The sequence below is a fragment of the Somniosus microcephalus genome, chromosome 15, assembly GCF_052327205.1.
Source record: "Somniosus microcephalus isolate GS21.2 chromosome 15, FLI_Smic_1.0, whole genome shotgun sequence".
Taxonomy (NCBI): Eukaryota; Metazoa; Chordata; class Chondrichthyes; order Squaliformes; family Somniosidae; genus Somniosus; species Somniosus microcephalus.
In genome coordinates, this window is record NC_141001.1 from 84108811 (window position 1) to 84130388 (window position 21578).

A 21578-nucleotide genomic window follows, 5' to 3' on the forward strand; every position below is an offset into this window, starting at 1 on the left:
CATGATGTGCGTGGATTCTTTAGCGCAGTCAAGACCACCTACGGCCCAAGCACCCAAGGTCCTACCCCAATGTGGGCCAAGAACGGAGAGGTACTCATCAAGGACAGAGAGGCAGTCAGTGCCCGCTAGAAGAAGCACTTCAAAGATCTCCTTAACCAAGACTCTGTCTTCAACGCGAGTGTACTCAACTCCATCCCGCAGCATGCCACCCGCCACCACCTCAGCACAACCCCAGCCCGGCATGAGGTTGAAAAGGCCATCTGACAACTGAAGAACAACAAGGCCTCAGGAGCAGTTGGAATCCCAGCCGAGGCGCTTAAACACGGCGGAGAAGCACTATTGGAGCGAATACATGAACTCATTTCTCTTATTTGGAAGGAGGAGAACATGCCAGGGGATCTCAGAGACACCGTAATCGTGACCATCTTCAAGAAAGCTGACAAGTCCGATTGCGGTAATTAAAGAGAAGTCTCCCTGCTGTCTGCCACAGGAAAAGTCATCACAAGAATCCTCCTCAATCGCCTTCTCCCAGTGGCTGCAGAGCTCCTCCTAGAGTGCCACACAAAAGATTATTGCTTAAGATAAAAAATCACGGGATTGGGGGTAATATTCTGGCATGGATAGAGGATTGGCTATCTAACAGAAGGCAGAGAGTTGGGATAAATGGTTCATTCTCAGACTGGCAATCAGTAACTAGTGGTGTTCCACAGGGGTCAGTGCTGGGTCCCCAACTCTTTACAATCTATATTAACGATTTGGAGGAGGGGACCGAGTGTAACATATCAAAGTTTGCAGATGATACTAAGATGGGAGGGAAAGTAGTGAGTGAGGAGGACATAAAAAACCTGCAAGGGGACATAGACAGGCTAGGTCAGTGGGCAGAGATTTGGCAGATGGAATACAATACTGGAAAGTGTGAGGTTATGCACTTTGGCAGGAAAAATCATAGAGCAAGTTATTATCTTAATGGCAAGAAACTGGAAAGTACTGAAGTACAAAGGGATCTGGGGGTCCTGGTGCACGAAACTCAAAAGGTTAGTATTCAGGTGCAGCAAGTGATTAAGAAGGCCAATGGAATGTTGGCTTTCATTGCTAGGGGGATAGAATATAAAAATAGGGAGGTATTGCTTCAGTTGTACAAGGTATTGGTGAGACCGCACCTGGAATACTGCATACAGTTTTGGTGTCCATACTTAAGAAAAGACATACTTGCTCTCGAGTCAGTACAAAGAAGGTTCACTCGGTTAATCCCGGGGATGAGGGGATGGACATATGAGGAGAGGTTGAGTAGATTGGGACTCTACTCATTGGAGTAGAGAAGAATGAGAGGCGATCTTATTGAAACATATAAGATTGTGAAGGGGTTGGATCGGGTGGATGCGGGGAGGATGTTCCCGATGATGGGTGAAACTAGAACTAGGGGGCATAGTCTTAGAATAAGGGGCTGCTCTTTCAAAACTGAGATGAGGAGGAACTACTTCACTCAGAGGGTGGTAGGTCCATGGAATATGCTGCCCCAAAAAGCTGTAGAAGCTACATCATTACATAAATTTAAACCAGAAATAGACAGTTTCCTAGAAGTAAAGGGAATTAAGGGTTACGGGGAGCGAGCAGGAATTTGGACATGAGTCTAGGTTCGGATCGGTCATGGCCCTGTGGGTAGCGGAACGGGCCCAGGGGCCGTGTAGCCTGATCCTGCTCCTATTTCGTGTGTCTAATTCTGTTAGATTCAGGAGATGGTTCTGTGATAGTAGATTGGCGGTTAGGATCAGATCAGCCATGATCTTATTGAATGGCGGAGCAGGCTCAAGGGGCTGATTGGCCTACTCCTGCTCCTATTTCTTATGTTCTTATGTTCTAAGTTGCAATGCAGATTCCACCCACTGAGCGGCACAATGGACATGATCTTCATCGCGCGTCAACTACAAGAGAAATGCAGGGAACAGCACCAACCGCTGTACATGGCCTTCTTTGACCTCACAAAGGCCCTCGACACGGTCAACCTTGAGGGATTATGGAGTGTCCTCCTCAAATTCGGTTGCCCTCAAAAGTTTGTCACCATCCTCCGTCTGCTTCACGATGACATGCAAGCCGCTATCCTGACCAATAGATCCACCACAGACCCAATTCACGTATGGACCAGTGTCAAGCAAGGCTGTGTCATCGCACCAATGCTCTTCTCGATCTTCCTGCCTGCAATGCTCCATCTCACCCTTAGTAAGCTCCCTGCTGGAGTGGAGCTAATCTACAGAACAAACGGGAAACTGTTCAACCTCCGTCGCCTCCAGTCCAGTGCAAAGGTCGTCCCATCCTCTGGCATCCGGGAAGGCGCTGAACACCTAGAGTCTCTTCGCCGGGAGCAAGCGCAAGGAGTGTACGTCAACCCAAGCACCCCACCCACCCGCCCCTTCAACCACCGTCTGCCCCACTTCTAACAAATACTGTAGGTCCCGCATTGGACTCATCAGTCACCTGAGAACTCATTTTTAGTGTGGAAGCAAGTCATCCTCGGTTCCAAGGGACTGCCTAAGAAGAAGAATTTTGCATCAATTGGCCTTGTTAAGCCTGCCCTGCGGCCTTGGCGACCAATTAAGAGACAGCCGGTGTCAGATGACGTCAGTTGATGATGCGTCATCTGCCGGTTTTCTTAAAGGGGCACGCTCATTTTTGGTTGACAGATGATTTTTCAATGTTTGACAGCATTGAGGTGCTGCAAACACTGCCAATCACTGTACAAAGGTGAGCCCTTGCACCCAGGCTCTCCAGAGACTCTCTCCTTAGGATAAAACAGATGACAGCTGCACGTGAGGGTACAGAAGTAATATGTCACTCGTGAGAGAGGTTCTCCCAATGAGTTGGGACTACACAAACACTTCAAACCTTATTACCTACAGAAAAGTCTAAATACATTGGCCCAGATATTCCAATCACAGGCCTCCCGCAGGCGGAAGGCTGCCATCTGGAAAAATCTGTGCCCTTACCTGAGGGCTTCCAGGAACGCACACAATTCCGATGCTGGGCTTCTCCAAACTGCAAGTGCGCAGGGCCCACGTACCCCAGAGGCGCATGCAGTTTGCAGCATCCCTGGGATCACGTGGGCCATGGGGAGCCAATCACAGAAGGGAATCTCCCTTCATACACTTGACAAGAAGATCTGTCGAATGTATGAATGGAGATCACCCCCAAAACATGGTAAAACTTTAAATATATATTTTTTTAAATCACATTTTCAAAATGAGTTGAAATTACAATAAATTAACTACTTTAAACAAAAATTTAAATTTTTGAAAAAAATAATTAAAGTTTTTACGGGGCTAAAAATAAACTTACATTTTTTAAAGTATTTTTAAATGATAAATCAGTGAACTTTTTTTTAAACTTTTTTCAACTCTTTTCCTGGTAAAAGCAGGCCTTACACTGGCTTTTACCAGGTGCAAGAATTGTACAGGTTTTCTGCGGGCGAAGGGTCTCCAAAAAGCGAAACTATCCGCCCGCAGAGGCCCTTCTCCAGGGCAGCCAGAGGACCTGTCAAGACCATTCTTGACAGATCAGAAATGCCGGTTTCCAGTGCATGCGCTGTGCATGCCTGAAACCAGCATTTCCGATGTTCCTATGGGTGAGTACACAGCGCGTACACACCCATATGGATTGGAATATCCGGCCCATTAAAAATGGTTTTTGCAGCATTTCCTTACCTCTGAAACTGTAGAAATGGGGTTATAACTGGGGTTATAGTCTCTGGCCAGTCAGAAGTATCTGAGCTGCTCCAGAGCTCCGTGCAGTTTTGAATCGCTCCCCTTTTCTGGTTCTGACTGCCGGACTTATTCAGTAGCGATGTAGACAAAATGAGACTCGTGGTTGGGTGCAAAGAAGACCAGTATTTATATTGAAATAAAAGGAAATAAATTGAAAACAATCAATACAGCACACCTATGCTTAATACAGCACTATTTTGCTTAATACTGTACACTTATGCTTACTACAGCACTCTTTTGCTTAGTAGAACACTCTATTACTTAATAGGGGAGAAGAAACGGACACATTGAGGGAAAATTGACTAAAATTACAATTTTAACAAAATTCCCCTTAATTCCCACCCCTAATACCTATCTAAGTTGCCTTGTAATGGGCCAGAAAATCTATGCTCACCAGTGAAACGCCTGCTCCGTGCCCCTGTGGTCTGTATTCTTCACTGCCCCGAAGTAGAGATACCTCAGTATTTAAATGTAACTGCTGGTATTCCACTTCTTTTGGGCGAGCTTGCTGAGCTGTTCTTCTGTAGGCAGAGCACGGAGGCGAGGTGGCAGAGAGAGAGCGATGGCTTCCTGAGAGGCCAATTTATACCCATTGGGAGCCATAATCTTCGCGCCCAAATCTGGATGTATCTGGGCTATACAAAAGGGAATCGATCTGTCCCCATTGACTGTGATGGGTTGAATGTATTCCCCATTCATTGACTGGTTTGAATAAAGCTGTCTTAGTTTGAACAAAAAATGTCTGTTTCCTTAAGTGCTGAGTAAACAGCCCTTGGATGTTAGTGTAAACAAATCCATTGTCCTGCGGTCACCGCCCAACCACAATTGATTGACAGTCTCAAGTACTTAATCTCTTGAGTCAACATTGTAGAGAGTTTGTGTAAACAAACATCCATTGTCCTGTGGTGAAACTTCCTAAACTGCAGTTGATTGACAGTTTAAATACCTCATTACTTCAGAGGCTGGCTTTTTTTTTTCAAATCCTTTATCAGCCATCTTTGATTTTCCTTCCACATACACACAGGCTGTGTTGTGTCTTTTTCCACGAGGCCGGACAGCCATCTTTGATTTTCCTTTTCACATACACACAGGCTGCCTTGTTTCTTTTACCACGAGGCCTGACAGCCATTTTTTGATGCCCTAGATTTTTAAGGTATATTCTACCCAGGTTTTCTTTAATCAAAAATATAATCTTCGGGGCTGTAGAAATTTTGGAAATTCTTGCGAAACCTTGCAACTCATTAGTGTACCATTGGATCCTTCACACCACTTGTGCAGCTGTCCTCAATGAAGAAACATTACAATAGACTCACAACACGCCACACTTACCTGGCGTGGTGTCCGGATGTCGGGAAGCCCGCAGTCGACCTGGCAAAATTTTAAAAAGCCTTCTAACCGCCTGTTAACTATCTGTTAACAGGCAGTTAAGTGGCTATAATCCTCTTCCCACCGTTAGGTCTCGGGTCCATGCGCAAATCGGGGACCCAACACTTGGGAAGATTAAATGGAGGTGGGTTGACAGCGGGTTCAGGACCCGCTGTCAATCTTTGCAATTTTGCCAGCAGACCCGCCTCCAAACCCGCCCCTTGGGTGGCGACAAAATTCCCCCCTTAGAACCTGCTTGTGTTTTAGTTCTCTGCGGATGTTATAGCATTCTGTACTGTGACGGTCATAAATAATCTTGCTTTCAAGTTAGCTATCTGCTGTTCTCCAGTTAGGATTTCAACTTTGTTTATGTATCTCTAAATTAACCAACTAAGGCCCAATGCCTACGTTTCTTCTATCATTACTAATAACCATGTTATAATACTGAGGTAGGAATCAGAGTTAGTTTAATAGAACTGCTTGCGAAGATAATTAAAAGTTAATTAGTATAAAAGACAAAGAATAAAAGGAATTCCAATGGAGGAACCTTCAAAATGTAAAAACAAGAAGGATAAATTGGCAAAGGACATGAGACCCCTTTGAGGGAGGGTTTTCACCTAGGAATTGAGACAAAGAACTCGACATGCCATTGGGCACTGAGATTTTAGGGGAACCTCTATAGGTTAAATGGCCTTGTCAATAATTTGACCCCAGGCCTACCCTAAAAAGAGAATAAAATAAACACCACGAGGGCTCATTCACACAGACAGTGAAGGGGAGAACCATAAAAGAGTGAACTGGTCGAACACTCTTTCGAGAGTAGACCCACGCTCATCGAAGTCGAACACTCTTGAGGGTCCTAGACGAGGGGAAGAAAGGCCATGAGCCAGATAACTGTTCACGCATGCCAGCCGTCTGTCCAATCAGGACTGGTACCAGCTGCTGGTCACAGTCGTTTGTTTTTGCTATATAACTAATGTATTACATTCTGTCTTAAACTCTGATTAAACACAATGGCCTAGAAATTCAGTTGGTTGCGCCAGCCGTTAGTGCCTTAGGAGGAGTAGATGTCGGGCGCTAGGCGGGTAGCGCCCGGGCGCAGCGAGAACAGCGCCTCGCCCCAACTTCACTCGAGATTTAGTGCCGGCGCAAAGTCTTTGCGCGCGCTCAGCTGCGCGCGCAGATCATGACGTCATTTCCTCGTGCAACGCCCTTTGTGCGCCCCCAACCGTAACTTCAGTGGCAACGCCCCATTGTGCGCCTGGCGCCCCTAGCGACTGTTAAGTGGAACGGTGCTCAGCCAATGCGGGGCGCGGGGGGGCGCAAATTAAAGGGCACTCCTCCTGCAATATAAAAGGCTGCCATTTCGCAGCACTCCCTCTTGCGAAACGGACCTTTGGAGAGAGACCAAGGTAGATAGCTTTCTGTTCTGGCCCAACACTCGGACAGGTACTTCTGGCTTCAGGCCACAGATTTCCACTAGTCTTTGCCTTCATTGACATCTCATTGTTTGCCAGCATATTATGGGGGCTGCAATGGGTGTCAACGCAGGCTTTCTCAATTACATCCAAAGGGCTCACAGACGCCGTGAGAGAGTGGCAGCCCTGGCTAGACGGAGAGGGGGCAACAGGCATCGGCAAAGGAGGCCTTACCCACCCAGGGTATACCGCCAGCAGTTCTCCTATCTCAACATGTCTGAGGAGCAGTGTGTTCGGAGGCTGTGATTCAGAAGGGACGTGGTCACAGCGATCTGCCAGCTGCTTGGCGGTGATCTGCAGCCACAGCTGAGGAGCAGGACGTCTCTGTCGGTGGCAGTGAAGGTGACGGTGGCTCTCAACTTCTATGCCACCGGCTCCTTCCAATCCGCTACTGGGGACATTGCCAACATCTCCCAGTTCGCCGTGCATTGCTGCATCCGCCAGGTGACCAATGCCCTTTTCAAAAGGAGACGTCAGTTCATCTCCTTCTCCATGGCCCTTGACAAGCAGCAACAGCGTGCAATGGGCTTTGCAGCATTCGCGGGCTTCCCCATGGTGCAGGGCGCCATTGACTGCACGCATGTGGCTTTGCGGGCACCTCTGGAGAATGCTGAGGATTACCGCAACCGGAAGGGCTACCATTCGCTGAACGTACAGCTGGTGTGTGACCACAGGCAGCTCATCCTAGCTGTCAATGCCCGCTTTCCAGGCAGCAGCCACGATGCCTTCATCCTGCGACAGACTTCTGTGGCAGACATGTTCCAGGCCCAGCCTCACCCACGCGGATGGCTTATCGGGGACAAAGGCTATTCTTTGTGTACCTGGCTGATGACCCCGCTCCGTGCGCCCAGCACCCCTGCTGAAGAGAGATACAACGAGAGCCATCAAGCGACCAGGAACATCATCGAACAAACAATCGGCATCCTGAAGCAACGGTTCCGCTGTCTGGATCGTTCTGGTGGAGCCCTACAGTATTCGCCGGAGCGAGTCTCCCATTTCGTGGTCGTTTGCTGCATGCTGCACAACCTGGCTATCCGCAGGACTCAGCCACTGCCACCACAGATTGGAGGACCACCTGAGGAGGAGGAGGAGGAGGACCAGCACAGGAGGGAGGCACAAAGTGCAAGGGCCGCCCGTCGCCGGCTTATTGAACGTCGGTTCTAGGCCCCCTCTCAGGGACTGGCTTGTGCCAATGTCAGCAGATGAATGTAGCCGCTCCACAAGCCCTCAGCTGAGCAGGGCAACCAGGACTTAACCAAAAAACCATGCACACTGCAATTTAACAACAATAATTTATTGAAAACCTCTGCCCTTCCCACATTACATGCTCATGTGGAGAAGCCCCCTCCAAAAACACAAAACTACCAGTCTCGGCCTTACAAAAATAAATAAAGACACCAGTCTCGGCCTTACATAAAGAAATATTGACACCAGTCTCGGCCTTACAAAAAGAAATAAAGACACCAGTCTCGGCCTTACACAAAAACAACTGCACCAGTGTCGGCCTTACAACAAGCACCAGGCATTTGTGCATACCTCTACTTTTTGCCCTGCGAGGGCGATGCCTTGCGCATCCTTGCCTGGCCCCTGCCCGCCCTGCTGCTCCTCCTCAATGGGAGCCCAGTGGCTGCAGCAAGGCTGGGGGAAGGCTGCTGAGGGGCAGATGGCGAGACAGCAGATGCCCTTGGGGGTCAGCCTGCACCAGCTCTGGCCTTGGAGTGGCCGGCTGCTGACTGCTCCAACTCTGGCTGGGCGGCAGCAGTCTGTCCAGCAGCTCGTGGCAGCTGCAATGGCGGAGTGGCAGTGTCGGCTGCAGGAATGGTGGCACCTGGCAGATCGCAGGTGCTCGCTGGTCGCCTGACACATTGGCACTCGCACGGGCCAGCACTGCAGCATGCGCAGCAAACAGCTGAAGGACAGACTGCTGGGCTGCTGCTGCGCGGCGAGTGCCCTGGCGATGCCTGGCTGATCCAGCGAGGGTGGCAGCAGTTAGTGCCCGTGTGGCACCAGCCAGTGAATGGACGGCACGACTGAGCACTTGGCTAGAAGCCGACTGTGCTGCCGCGAAGTCCTGCAGACTCCTGGCCTGTGCTGCCGCGATGTCCTGCAGACTCCTGGCCTGTGCTGCATTGAATTGTTCCAGACTCCTGGCCTGTGCTGCACTGAATTGTTGCAGACTCCTGGCCTGTGCTGCCCCGAATTCCTGCACACTGCTTGCCAGTGACTCTATGGAGTGGCATCCTTGCCACTGCAGCCATGAGCTCAGTGTGCCTGCGCTCAGCCTGGACGGCCATTTCCTCTAGGAGGCGCACCTCCTCTGCGCTCACCGTCGCAGGACTGGAGGCTGCACTCACCCTCTGGGGAGAAGTCCACCGAGCTTCCCCAGCCCTCCCGCGTTGCTGCAGGCCGCTGGGCCCCGGAGCTTCACTCTCCTCCGACCCTTCCCCCCGGCTCCCCTCCAGGGAAGACGTGTCCCCTACATCGCCATGGGCTGGCGCGGCTGAGGGTGGCACTGATGGGCCGGCTTCCTCTTCCTCCTCCTCGTCTTCTGAAGGGCTGACAGTGGCAGCTTGAGGGCCCGCCTCCTCACCTGGCGATTCACCATCTGAAAGCAGGAAGGCACAAGAGTAGCTTTAGAGTGAGGACAGGGCAGCAGCGAGGGAGGCATGAGTGGTGCCATTCACCGCATTGGTCGGACAGTGGCAAAGGATGCTGATCTGATACGCAAGTGGAACGAGAGAGGTCCAAAAGGTGATGCCCTTACCATTGGTGCCCAGAACAGGGTCGGCATCTCCACTGGCGACGGGGCCAATCAGCCGGCCTCCCATAATGCGCTCCACACGCTGGTCGAGGTCGGAGAGCTCTTTGAGGTCAGGACGGCCTCCGCCGGTGTCAGTTCGGTTGCGCCGGTTGCGCGCAACCTTGGCCTGCAAGAGAAAGGACAGCCTCTAAGTACAGTGTGTAGCCCTGATCTTGTCTGCACTGCCTCCCATGGTCGAATAGCTTGGACAGTGTGTAGCCCTGATCTTGTTTGCAATGCCTCCCATGGTCGAATAGCTTGGACAGCGTGTAAAGTGCTGAATGTGCAATTGATTTTCATGCCAGTCCCATAGCTGCTGGATGGGGGCTGGCCATTAGGGCTTTCAGGTCCCTTTGCCCATAATGTGAGGTGCACATGCAAGGATGAGGAGGACACTGGAAAGGGTACTCACCCTGACAACCCGAGTGAGGTCGTTGAACTTCTTCCGGCATTGCACAGGAGTCCTGGCAACCACGCTGTTGGAAGACACCCTGTTGGACACCTCCCTCCAGGCTTTCCGGTAGGCGCTGGGCAGCGGCCTCTTGCCACCTTCTGGGAACAAAACATGGCGCCTGCGCTCCACTCCGCCAACCAGCACCCTCAGCTCTCCGTCGCTGAAGCGCTGCGCTCTCTCCCTGGCCTTCTCCATAGTCCTGGGCATTGTACAGGTGAAGCTGAAGTGGTCAGGCCTAGGTTGAGGGCTGCAGTGTGCAGGGTGTGGCAGGCAAACAAATCCACCCTCCCCCTTTAAGAGATGACCGGCGCCAGAGTGTCTGCCGTCAATCAAGAACTCGCCGCACCTGCGCTGCGCCCGGCCTCGGGGGTATCGCTCAGCACCGCCGGCTTAGCGCCTAAAGATAGTCGTGCATCACCTGTTTTAGCGCAGCAGCAACCTCTTGGGGCGTTGCGACTGAATATCGGCGAAGGGGGTGCGACTTTGCGCCGGGCGCAAAATTTAGCGGCCGCCCGACTTTACCGCCCCATAAGTGGCTATACTGAATTTCTAGGCCAATATTCCCAGCATATTGGTTTGCAGTCGATCCTGATAATTTGAAAGAGATTGCTGTTATAAATCTCATCATCATGAAGAAACAACTCATGAAATAACACTGGACGGCCAGCTGGTGGTGCCGTCCAAGGAGTATAAATACTTGGACGTGGGCCCAGCTTGCCCAGGGACATTTTGTAAGACAGGAACTAGTGAAGTACAACTAGACCTCCATGTTTTGAAACAAGTTGATTAAAGCCTTGCTTTATGCTCGAACCAAGTGCATAGTGAGTTTTATTACGTCAATTGGTAATCTCTACAAGTGAACCAATCGAGGTTCTATGATGTACATAGGACCCTGATGCAATTTAAAGGTCCAGCTGGGTGGCCCGTGAGCTGCGGGTGCTGGATTCAGTAAAACCTGGCGGTCAGGAGGAAGAGGCCCCAAGTAGGTAAGACTAAAATTATTCTTGTGGGGCCAGGAGAAGCAGGAGTGCTCCTCCAGGCTCTAAAAGAATAATGTGGGCCAGTGCCACCTCAGAGTCCCTCTCCACCATTCCCGGCCCGGCCCGGCCCTACCTTTCTGTGCCCGATATTGCGCTAGCCTGGAGCTGGGGACCTACAGCAGGACACCCATTCGCCATGATAATGAGGCCCAGCACTTAAAATGGACAAGGCCTCCCACCGGAGGAATTGGGCAGCCGGACCCTGCGGTCAGCCGGCTGACTGCCCGATGGTTAAAATCAGCCCTTTATTTACTCTGGTCTGGACTAATTACAACCGTATTCCCAATACAATTTAAATTACAGGAATAAATGACTGCAAGTCAACAAGTACAGGACAATTTGCTAATGAATTATGTAAAGGTAAGGAAGCCTTGAGAGGTATTTATTAAATCGATGTAGTATAAGGAAGAAGGGTCTTTTGTCACGTAATCAATTTGTTTATAAAAAGGATCCTTCCATTCATCCGAGAAAAAATGGCAATACTGGACAAAATTTCTTTATTTACCAAATCTATATGTGGATATTCCTCCTTATACTTGTGGAAAATTATAATCATGTACTGCCAATTGTTACTGAATGAACTTATTTTATTACTCAACTGGTGTATAACTGGGTATACACACATACACACACAATCCTGGGAGGGTACAAGATTCGACTAAATTTTGAGGATTTTGGAGTTAAGACCTTTGCACAGATAGTTTATTCTTTTGAGCATCTGTTAAGTTCGGGTTAGTGATAATGACAATATACAGACAGATTCATCATTACTTTCATTTTCGATACATCATAATATTTTTATTTCTTTCCCATGGAATGTACTGTGTTTCGAGCCAGAAGGGTTCCCTGCAATGAGACACATACTGCTCTTTGTATTGAGGTCACAGAGATGCGCAATGTGGCTTAATTCAAAATCACATGGCAAAATATATCTTTGTAGGGTTTGTTTTAACCTGTTCCCCCCCTCCCCTGATTTCAGGTTTTAAGAGACTGTGGGTCACAATGCAAAGTTTTAATTTATAGTATTTTTTGCTGGAGCTGATTATTCTGTGTTTTCAGGCATATTGTGCCCCATGCTTCTGCATTTCCATGTCATTGTTTATGGTCCTGCATAGTCATAGAGTCATAGAAGGAGGCCATTGGGCTTATCGAGTCCGTGCCGGCACTCTGTGGAGTAAACCAGTCATTCCCATTCCAACGCTCTATCCCCATAGCCATGCAATTTATTTCCTTCAAGTGCCTATCCAGTCTCCCCTTAAAAACATTGAGGCCCCGATTTTCTCCCAGCCGTCGGGCGGGTTTTCAGGGGGGCGGGGGCTGAAAATCGCAGAAATAGGGAGTCACGACCCCCCCCCGCCCGATTCCCCACCCCGCCCGACTTTCGCCCCCGTGTTTCAGCGCGACCCGAATCAGTCCCGCCCGCAGCAGGCGGGAATGGTCGGCGGGAGCCTAATGATCAATTATTGGCATGTTTAATCCTATTTTCAGGGTCCCTTGCAACTTTCAGCCTTTCCCCACGTAAACCACGCCTGGTGGGAACACCGCTGATGAAACCTGGCGTGAACAGAGTTGGCTTGCTTGCTTTCAGCTGCAGGTCAATCAGGACTGAGGAGATTTAAACAGACAGCATTTGCAGGCTGCAGGACCTTGTTGCTGAATGTTGTATCTATGCTTTAATACGTTCAATCAAGCATGTAGATATGTCGAATTAAATCAGAGTCAGGCAGACAGGCTTCTAACTGTGATCTTTACTTTACTGGTAAAATGGCTGACTGCTGCTTTCCCGGGTAATTCCCATAATGCATTGCACATTACATTACCGTATTAACTGGTGTTAAACTCACACATTACATTACCGTATTGACTGGTGTCAAACTCGCAATCAATACACGACATCCCCCTTTTCCTTGGAAACAAACTTGCAGTTTACAAACAGTTGCTTACTGTAAAGTCTGTGGGTTGTGCAGTTAATAAATACACAGACTTCAGAAGTAACAAACAAACAGGTCTTTACTATTCAAAGGTCCGGGCGAATCTGCCCAATAACTCCTGGCACAACACTTATATACTGGTGTGGTCACTATCGGTATTACAGTATACAGAAGCCAAACAAATAGTGCCACACCTAAAGTAGTTCCCTTAAAGGTGAACGGTTACATTCAATAGTTCTCTTAAAGATAGACGGGTACATACACTACACTTACAATAACACTGCATAACTTATTTGGTTTATAAACTTTTTACAAACTTGTGTCTTACCACACAACTAAATAATTCTCAGGTTTAAACATTTAACATCACCCATTCAGTTCTCGCACAGTTTATGTTGTGACATAATCAGACAGTCTTTGGGGTTTTCTTTTAACCCTTTGAGGTCTGGCTGTATTGGGTATGTCTGACATGTTGGTGTCAGTGGGTATTGCCTGTGTCACAGTGGTATGTGTGTCAGGGTCTACTATACTGTCCTCAGTCCCTTGTGTTTCCTCCTGCTCATGGAGTGTCTCCTTTGGTCCATTGGTTCTGTATTTCTTCACAAATGTAGTGTTTCTCGAGTAGTGTGCTCCTTCTGGAGATTCCACTACTACTTGACTCCCTGTTTTACTCAAAACTTTGTGCAGTGTGGCATTAAAAGGAATGGTGAACTTGTCCACTTTGTCCTGCCGTACCAGCACCGTGTCGCCAACTTCCACCTTTGAGTATTGTGTTCTCCGCTGTTCATCTGCGTACAGTTTGGACTTGCCTTTTTGTTCTGCGTCCCAGTCACGTACTTCCATGTCTGCACACGACTCTGTGATGTCTGGCAGCTTTCCTCTCATTTTCCGTTTAAAGAGCAGCTCTGCCGGGCTCTTTCCTGTCATGGCATGGTCAATGCTCCTGTACACAATCACATAATTTCTAAGTTCACGTTTCCAATCTAGTCCTTCTGACTGAGCAATTCTGATTCTCTTCATCAGCGATGCATTCTGGCGCTCGACTTCTCCGTTAGCCTGAGCCCATTTTGCTGTCGTTTTCAGGTGTTTGATCCTGTTGTTTTCACAGTATTCTTTGAATAATTCAGATCTGAATTGGGGACCATTATCAGATTCGCAGGTGATTGGCAAACCATGACGGCTGAAGATTGACTCTAAACTATCAATAACCTTCTCTGTTGTTGTGGAGGTCATGATGTCGTATTCATAGTAGTGACTATAATAATCAACTACCACAAGAATGGAGTGGTTGGATGGCAAGGGTCCCAGTAAGTCTATAGCTACATCCTGCCAGAGGCCCGCCGGTAATGGTGTTGGTCTCAACGGTTCCGGTGGGTCGGGTCTGGCTACTATCTGACAGCCGTGGCACGCTTTACAGTGTTTTTCAGCTGCCTTGTCCATGCCAGGCCACCAAACCTTAGTTCTGAGATGTTGCTTTGTTCCAACTATTCCCAAGTGTCCTTCATGTGCTAACACCAGGGCTCGTGCGTGTAACACTGTGGGTAGCACGATGCGTGTTCCCCGAAGAACTAGGTACCCCACTACGCACAGCTCATTTGCAATTGCTGCATAAGCTTTACAGTTCTCAAAATGTCCGTTTGTGATTGCCCTCCATACCTCAACCAACTCTGGGTCGGTAGCAGAGGCTTCCTCCACCTCTCTAGTAGTGAGTGCCTTTGGTGTCGCACTCACAGCTACAAATCTCACGTATTCATCTGAGCCATGAGAATGTCTCTCCTGTTTTGCTGTCTCCCCCAGCAATCGTGACAGTGGGTCTGCAATGTTTTGCTTGCCTGGAATGTGTATCACCTTAAAATCGTACGGCTGTAATCAAAGTACCCATCTCTCTATACGGGCACAGGGTTTAGAGTGTGGGCCGTATATCACTTGTAATGGCTTATGGTCAGTTACCAAGTTAAATTTTCGGCCATACACATATGGATGCAGCCTCTCACAAGCCCATACAAGAGCTAAGGGCTCTCTCTCTGTTTGAGAGTATTTCCTCTCACAGCCTGTTAAACTACGACTTACATAGCATATTGGCACCTCTTGTCCCTGTTGGTTCTGAACTAGTACTGCGCCTAAACCTACAGGACTGGCGTCTGCTATCACCTTGGTTGGTGCGTCCTTATCAAAATATGCTAAAGTGCTGGCTCTGGCCAACTCTTCCTTGAGTGCACTGAATGACTGTCTCTGCTGTGATCCAAATTTAAATGGTGTGTCTTTTCTCGTCAGGCGTTGCAGTGGCTCTGATAGCGTTGCAAACTGCGGGATGAATCTGCTACTGTACCCAACAAGTCCCAAGAAACTCCTCACCTCTGTAGCATTCTCTGGTTCCCGAGCTTCTGCCACCACTCGCACTCTCTCTGCTGTTGGTCCGATGCCCTTGTCAGACAACAGGATTCCCATGAAAATCAATCGGTCCATGTTGAATTGGCACTTCTCTGAGTTTAGTGTCAGTCCACTTTCCATTAGTCTGGTCATGACAGCGTGCAGGTGTCTGTCGTGTGTTTCCTGGTCATGTGCATGCACGATAATGTCGTCTGAGATGTTTTCAACACCCTCTATTCCAGCTAAGGCATTAGCTATCTCGTGCTGATGTTGCTCACTAGCTGAAGATACACCGAATATCAGCCTCTTGTACCTGTATACTCCGTTATGTACTGCAAACGTTGTGATTTCTCGTGACTCAGGGGTCAGTTCTAGCTGGTGATAACCCCACTTCAGGTCTAGCTTACTAAACACCGCCAAGCCGTTCATACCTTGGAGTATCTCATCAACGGTGGGGATTGGATATCGTTCCCTTACTATTGCCTGGTTTGCTCGTCTCATGTCTAGGCATAACCTTACATCCTTATCCGCTTTTGGTACAATAACCACAGGATTTACCCATGGGGTGGAACCAGTTACCGGTTCGATAATGTGCATGTCCCTCAATTGTTTAATTTTGGCCTCTACTGCCCCCCTTAAGCTGAATGGTATACGCCTGAGTGGCTGGGCCACAGGCTTCACTTGTGGGTCGATATACAAACTGATCTGTTTTGTGTTCAGCAGTCCTACTCCCTGGAACACCTTTGGATACCGCTGTTCTAGTAGCTGTCTTACATCTACCACAGCTGAGACATCTGCGCCTATTTTTAAAACTCCCAGTTTCATGGCTGTCTCCCTTCCTAGCAACGGCTCTCCATGGCCTTTAACCACAATGAACTCCACCTGCTCAGTTCTCTTACCTGTTGTAATCCCATATGTGAATACACCTTTAACTGACAGTGGTCGGCTAGAAGCATAAGAGAATAACTTTCTCTCTGTCTTAGGGACGTGACTGAAACTTAATGTGTTCTGACTTTAATCTCTCCCATGTATTCTCATCTATCACATTATTAGTTGCACCTGAATCAATTAACGTTCTCGGGTTTACTCCCCCCACACAAAAGGTAAGTCTCTCTGTCACGTTATTTCCAGTAACAGCAAATGCACAGTTATTTTGTTCCTCTACATTGTTCACACTGTGTTTCTTTGTACCCTTCATGAGGCATACTTTGGAGAAATGATCCTTTCCCTTGCACTTATGACACGTTTGTCCGCGTGCTGGGCATTTCGGATCTCTGCCCATGTGGTCTGTGTGTCCACATCTGTAACATTTCCTTTCATTCCTATCGCCATTTCCTTTTGGTTTCACTGTCGAGCTTTTCACATAATACCCTCTTTTCTGTGTAACACGATGAACAGTATCTGTCTCCGCCTTCTCTGTACATGACATGGCTGACATCTGCTCCTCGACGTTTTCACATAGTGAGGCCAATTGTAACGTGCGGGCGAGCGTTAGACCTTGCCCTTCCTCTAGCAATTTCCTCCGCACATAGGCTGACGTGCACCTACTCAGGATAGCGTCTCTTATTTGATTATCCGCAACCCCCCCAAAAGCACAGTCTTTAGCAGCCTGCCGCAAGTGAGTAGCAAATTGTTGCACAGTCTCACCTGCCTTCTGGGACAACTTATGAAAAGTCTGTCTAGCAAATGCTGCATTGACCTGGGGCACGATGTAGTGATTCAAAGCACTAACCGCTGCCGTGTAGTCTGCTGGCGCTCCTGTGTCCGGTAGAGTCGAAAAGATATCCTGGACATCTGGACCTGCTAGGTGTAGAAGTAAAGCTCTTCTCCTCTGCTTTGTGGCAGCTGTAGAGGTATCGTCGATAATGAGTCCTTTGCCGTCGGCATTAAGCTCAAAAGACGTTAACCACCTCGTCCATCTTGGACCCAACGTGGCTGGCTCGGCGAAACATGCAAAATTTTGAATGCCAGTCTTCTCCATCCTAGCTAACTAAAACTTGGGCAACTACCTTTTAAAAAAGATTCTGTCCATTATCCTCATCGCCAATGTTGTATCTTTGCTTTAATGGCCCTGAAATTAGGATCGGGAGCTTGCCGCGCGTGCAAGCCCCCGATGTTCACTTACCCGGCGCGCTGACATTTTAATCCTGGCCCGCATTGCATTTCCTCTCACTGGCCCGCTTGAGGTCCTGCCGCACTGTGCGTGCGTGACCCAGCGGCGTACTTAGTGCAATGAGCCGGCTGGGATCACGTGAGCACAGGGCAACCAGTGGGAGGTTACAAAAGTTCATTCATGAGTTTGACAGTAAGAGCTGTCAAACCCATGAAAACTCCTGGCCCCAAAACACTACTTAAACCTGAAAGAAAATTTAAAAAAAAACATTGCACTACTTAAGTGAACCATAAAGAACTCTGAAAAACTATTTTAAACAATAATTTTAAAATTAGAAAAAAAAATTATATAAAAAATTGGGGCTAAAACTAAACTTACCTTACTGTAAATTCTTTAAAAATAACAAACCTGTAGTGCATGTGCCTTTAAGAGCCCCCCTGTGCACTGTAATGCCGGTAATGGCCACTCGTGCTATATAAGCCTGTATATTGTGTTGTATCAGTTAGTTCCCCTCCAGACTTGGTTCAGTAAACACCTGTGAAACCAACTCCTGTCTTCAGTGTCTCTATTAACACACGGAGAGAACAGTGGCGACGAATTGGAAACGGACTTACCTGCAATTCGGCAGCACCTCAAGGACATCGATTTCTCTGGCGTCCAAAGTCGAAGAAAAGCAAGAAAAAGAAAAAGCTGTGGTTTCACCAGCAAGCCGAGCTGGTGGCAGGTACTGCAATAATCCTTCCTGGGCGTCGGGCTGGGGCTCCAGTGGCTGGTTCTGCAGCGAGGCCAAGCAGCGAAGGCAGAAGCAAGCAGTAACAGACGGGAAGGGAGCACTCGGGAGACAGCCGGCGCTGGAAGCAGGTCGGCGTTCAGACCTAGAGAGAGAGTCCGGCGGGAACAAGTCTCCACCTGTAAATAAATAAATAAAAAGAAGGGAAACCCGCGCAAAACAGCGTTGTCATCGGCAGCAGCGGCGGGGAAGCGCGGGAAGCGCCATATCTTTTCTGCAGAAAAGAAAGGAAAGCGCGGGAAGCGCCATTTTTTTTCCAGGATGCCTAAGGCTGGCAATATTGATGCTTTTGATAACGATATAGAGGATTGGACCACATATGTGGAAAGAGTGGAGGTATATTGCACCGCAAATGGAATAGAAAATGAAAAAAAAGCGTCAGTACGTCTAAATCTAATGGGCGCAAAGACATACGGGCTGTTACGAAACTTAATCACTCCAGCCAAACCAAAGGACAAGAATTTTAAAGAAATTGTTGATACCCTACAGGAGCACTTAAACCCAACACCGCTGCTGATAGCGGAACAATTCAAATTCTTCAAGAGGAATCAACACAAGAATGAAAGTAACGCTGATTACCTCACCGAATTAAGAAAGCTATCAAAGCACTGCCAATTCGGGGCAGGACTTGCAGATTATCTTCGAGACAAATTCATCTGCGGTCTCCTAAGTGAAGGAACACAGAAAAGGCTGCTTTCTGAGAAAGATTTAACACTGGACAATGCTTTCAGTATGGCTGTATCATACGAAGCAGCCGCAAGAGGAGCTGCAGAGATACAACAAAAGACACAGGACTTCGGCACCCATGAAATGACACAGGGTTTCGAGAGATGTTATCGCTGCGGCAGATCCACCCATGACCAGAGGGACTGCTGGTTCAAGGACAAAGCATGCAGGCAATGCGGAAAGATTGGACATATTGCACGGGTATGCCGATCTGGAAAAAAAAAATCCACGGACAGGAAAAAAAAAATCAATAAAGAAAAGTACAGAACGGTACAAATGATGACGGACAGTAGCTCCGAAGACCAGAAGAGCGATAGCGACTCCGAAAACAAGAGACTAAGCTGTCTCAAATTACATAATGTAATTGCCAAAGAAGATTACCAGACCATTTGGGTTACCCTCATGATAGCAGGGTCCCCAGTTAAAATGGAGCTAGATACAGGATCAGCTCTGACCGTCATAAATCGACGGGATTACGAGTGGCTATTTCCGCATATACCTTTAAAAGACACATCCATTATCTTGAAAACATATACGGGGCAGAAAGTATACCCCAAAGGAAAAATAAGGGTGCCTGTTATATACAACAGCAAGGAAATACAAAAGTTGTATTTATACGTTCTACAAGATGGTGGTCCACCGCTGTTGGGACGTGAATGGATCAGGAAAATACGTTTAGACTGGCACTCCATTCAGGCACTGATGGTGATCAGTAAGGAAAAAAATGATGATGACGTCATACCTGAACGATTAAAAGACATCTTGGCCAACGCCAAAGAAGTGTTTCAAGAGAAACTAGGAACCTTGAAAGGCATCACCGCCTCAATAAAAGTGGAAGATGCGGAAATTCCCAAGTTTTTTAAGGCAAGACCGGTGCCATACGCAATTCGTCCAGCAGTCGAGGCAGAGCTGGAGAATTTGGAAAAGGCAGGCGTATTATCCAAAATAGACTGGAGTGAGTGGGCAATACCCATCGTCCCAGTCATGAAGAAAACGTTGAATAATGATAAACCTGAAGAACAGAGAAAAATTCGCATCTGTGGAGACTTCAAGGTGACTGTAAACCCAGTCCTTCACACGATACAGTATCCTCTTCCGAGGATAGAAGATATTTTCGCCTCACTATCCGGAGGGAAACGTTTCACCAAAATTGACTTGGCACAGACATATATCTACAAATGGAGGTTGAAGAGGCCTCTAAAAAGTATCTCACGATAAATACACACAAAGGCCTGTACCAGTACAATCGACTGGTTTTCGGAGTAGCATCCGCTCCAGCTATCTGGCAAAGAGCTATGGAGCAAGTCCTCCAAGGGATTCCGGGGACTCAATGCTACCGAGACGACATCCTTGTAACAGGAGAAAACGACAACGAGCACCTTGCCAATTTGGAGCAGGTGCTCACTAGACTGAGAGAACGGGGCCTACGAGCAAATCGCCCCAAGTGCAAATTTTTCCAGAATCAAATATCATATTGTGGCCACATAATTAATAAGGAAGGGTTGCATAAGTCACCTGAAAAATTGAAGCGGTCATAAAAGCCCCAGCACCTGAAAATGTTTCACAATTAAGGTCGTTCCTGGGATTAATAAATTACTATCATAAATTTTTACCGAACTTATCAACTCTTCTGCACTCTCTTAATGAACTGCTACAAACAGGAGTAATTTGGAAATGGAGCGAAGACTGTAAACGTGCCTTCCATAAATGCAAAGACTTAATCACGTCCAAAGAAGTTTTGGCTCATTACAACCCATCACTGCCAATCAGACTGGCGTGCGATGCATCCCCTTACGGCGTAGGAGCGGTATTATCGCATAAATTCCCTGATGGCTCGGAACGGCCGATAGCTTTTGCGTCACGCTCATTGAACTCAGCTGAGCGTAACTATGCCCAAATCGACAGGGAAGCACTCAGCCTGGTATGGGGAGTGAAGAAATTCAACCATTACCTACACGGACAAAAATTTACCTTGTTGACTGACCATCAACCTCTCATCTCCATATTCAACCCTAAAAAGGGTGTTCCCATTATGACAGCACAAAAGCTACAGAGGTGGTCCCTTTTTCTAGGGGCACACCAATATATCATAGAATACAAAGGATCAAAACAGCATGGGAATGCTGACGGTTTATCGCGCCTACCATTGCCAACGGTAGAAGAGACACCTACCGTAGACCCAGTGGAGATTTTCCACTCTACCATAGTCGAATGTCTACCAGTAACAAATTCTGCCATTGAAAGGGAAACTAGAAATAACCCGACTCTCTCACGAGTCTACGATTTAACAGTGAAGGGATGGCCAGCACATGGTGAACCACTGTTGCCAGCATTCTCGCAAAGAAGAGAACAGCTGTCAGTGTGCCGAGGAACCTTGATGTGTGGATCCAGAGTGGTGATTCCACCCAAACTCCAGGATAAAGTTCTAAAGGAGCTTCACGAGGGGCATCTGGGTGGAGTGAAAATGAAGAACCTAGCCAGGGCGTTTGTATGGTGGCCAGGTAACGATGGAGACATCGAAGAAATTACCAAGAGCTGCCTAGGATGCCAGAAGGTCCAAAACGCTCCACCACAAGCCCCTCTACATCCATGGGAGTGGCCCTCATCTCCCTGGCAAAGGGTACACATCGACTTTGCTGGTCCATTTATGGACTCAATGTTCTTAATCACGGTTGATGCACACTCCAAGTGGCCGGAGGTAATAAAGATGTCCTCCACCACCACGGAAAAAACCATCACAGTATTAAGGGCCATAT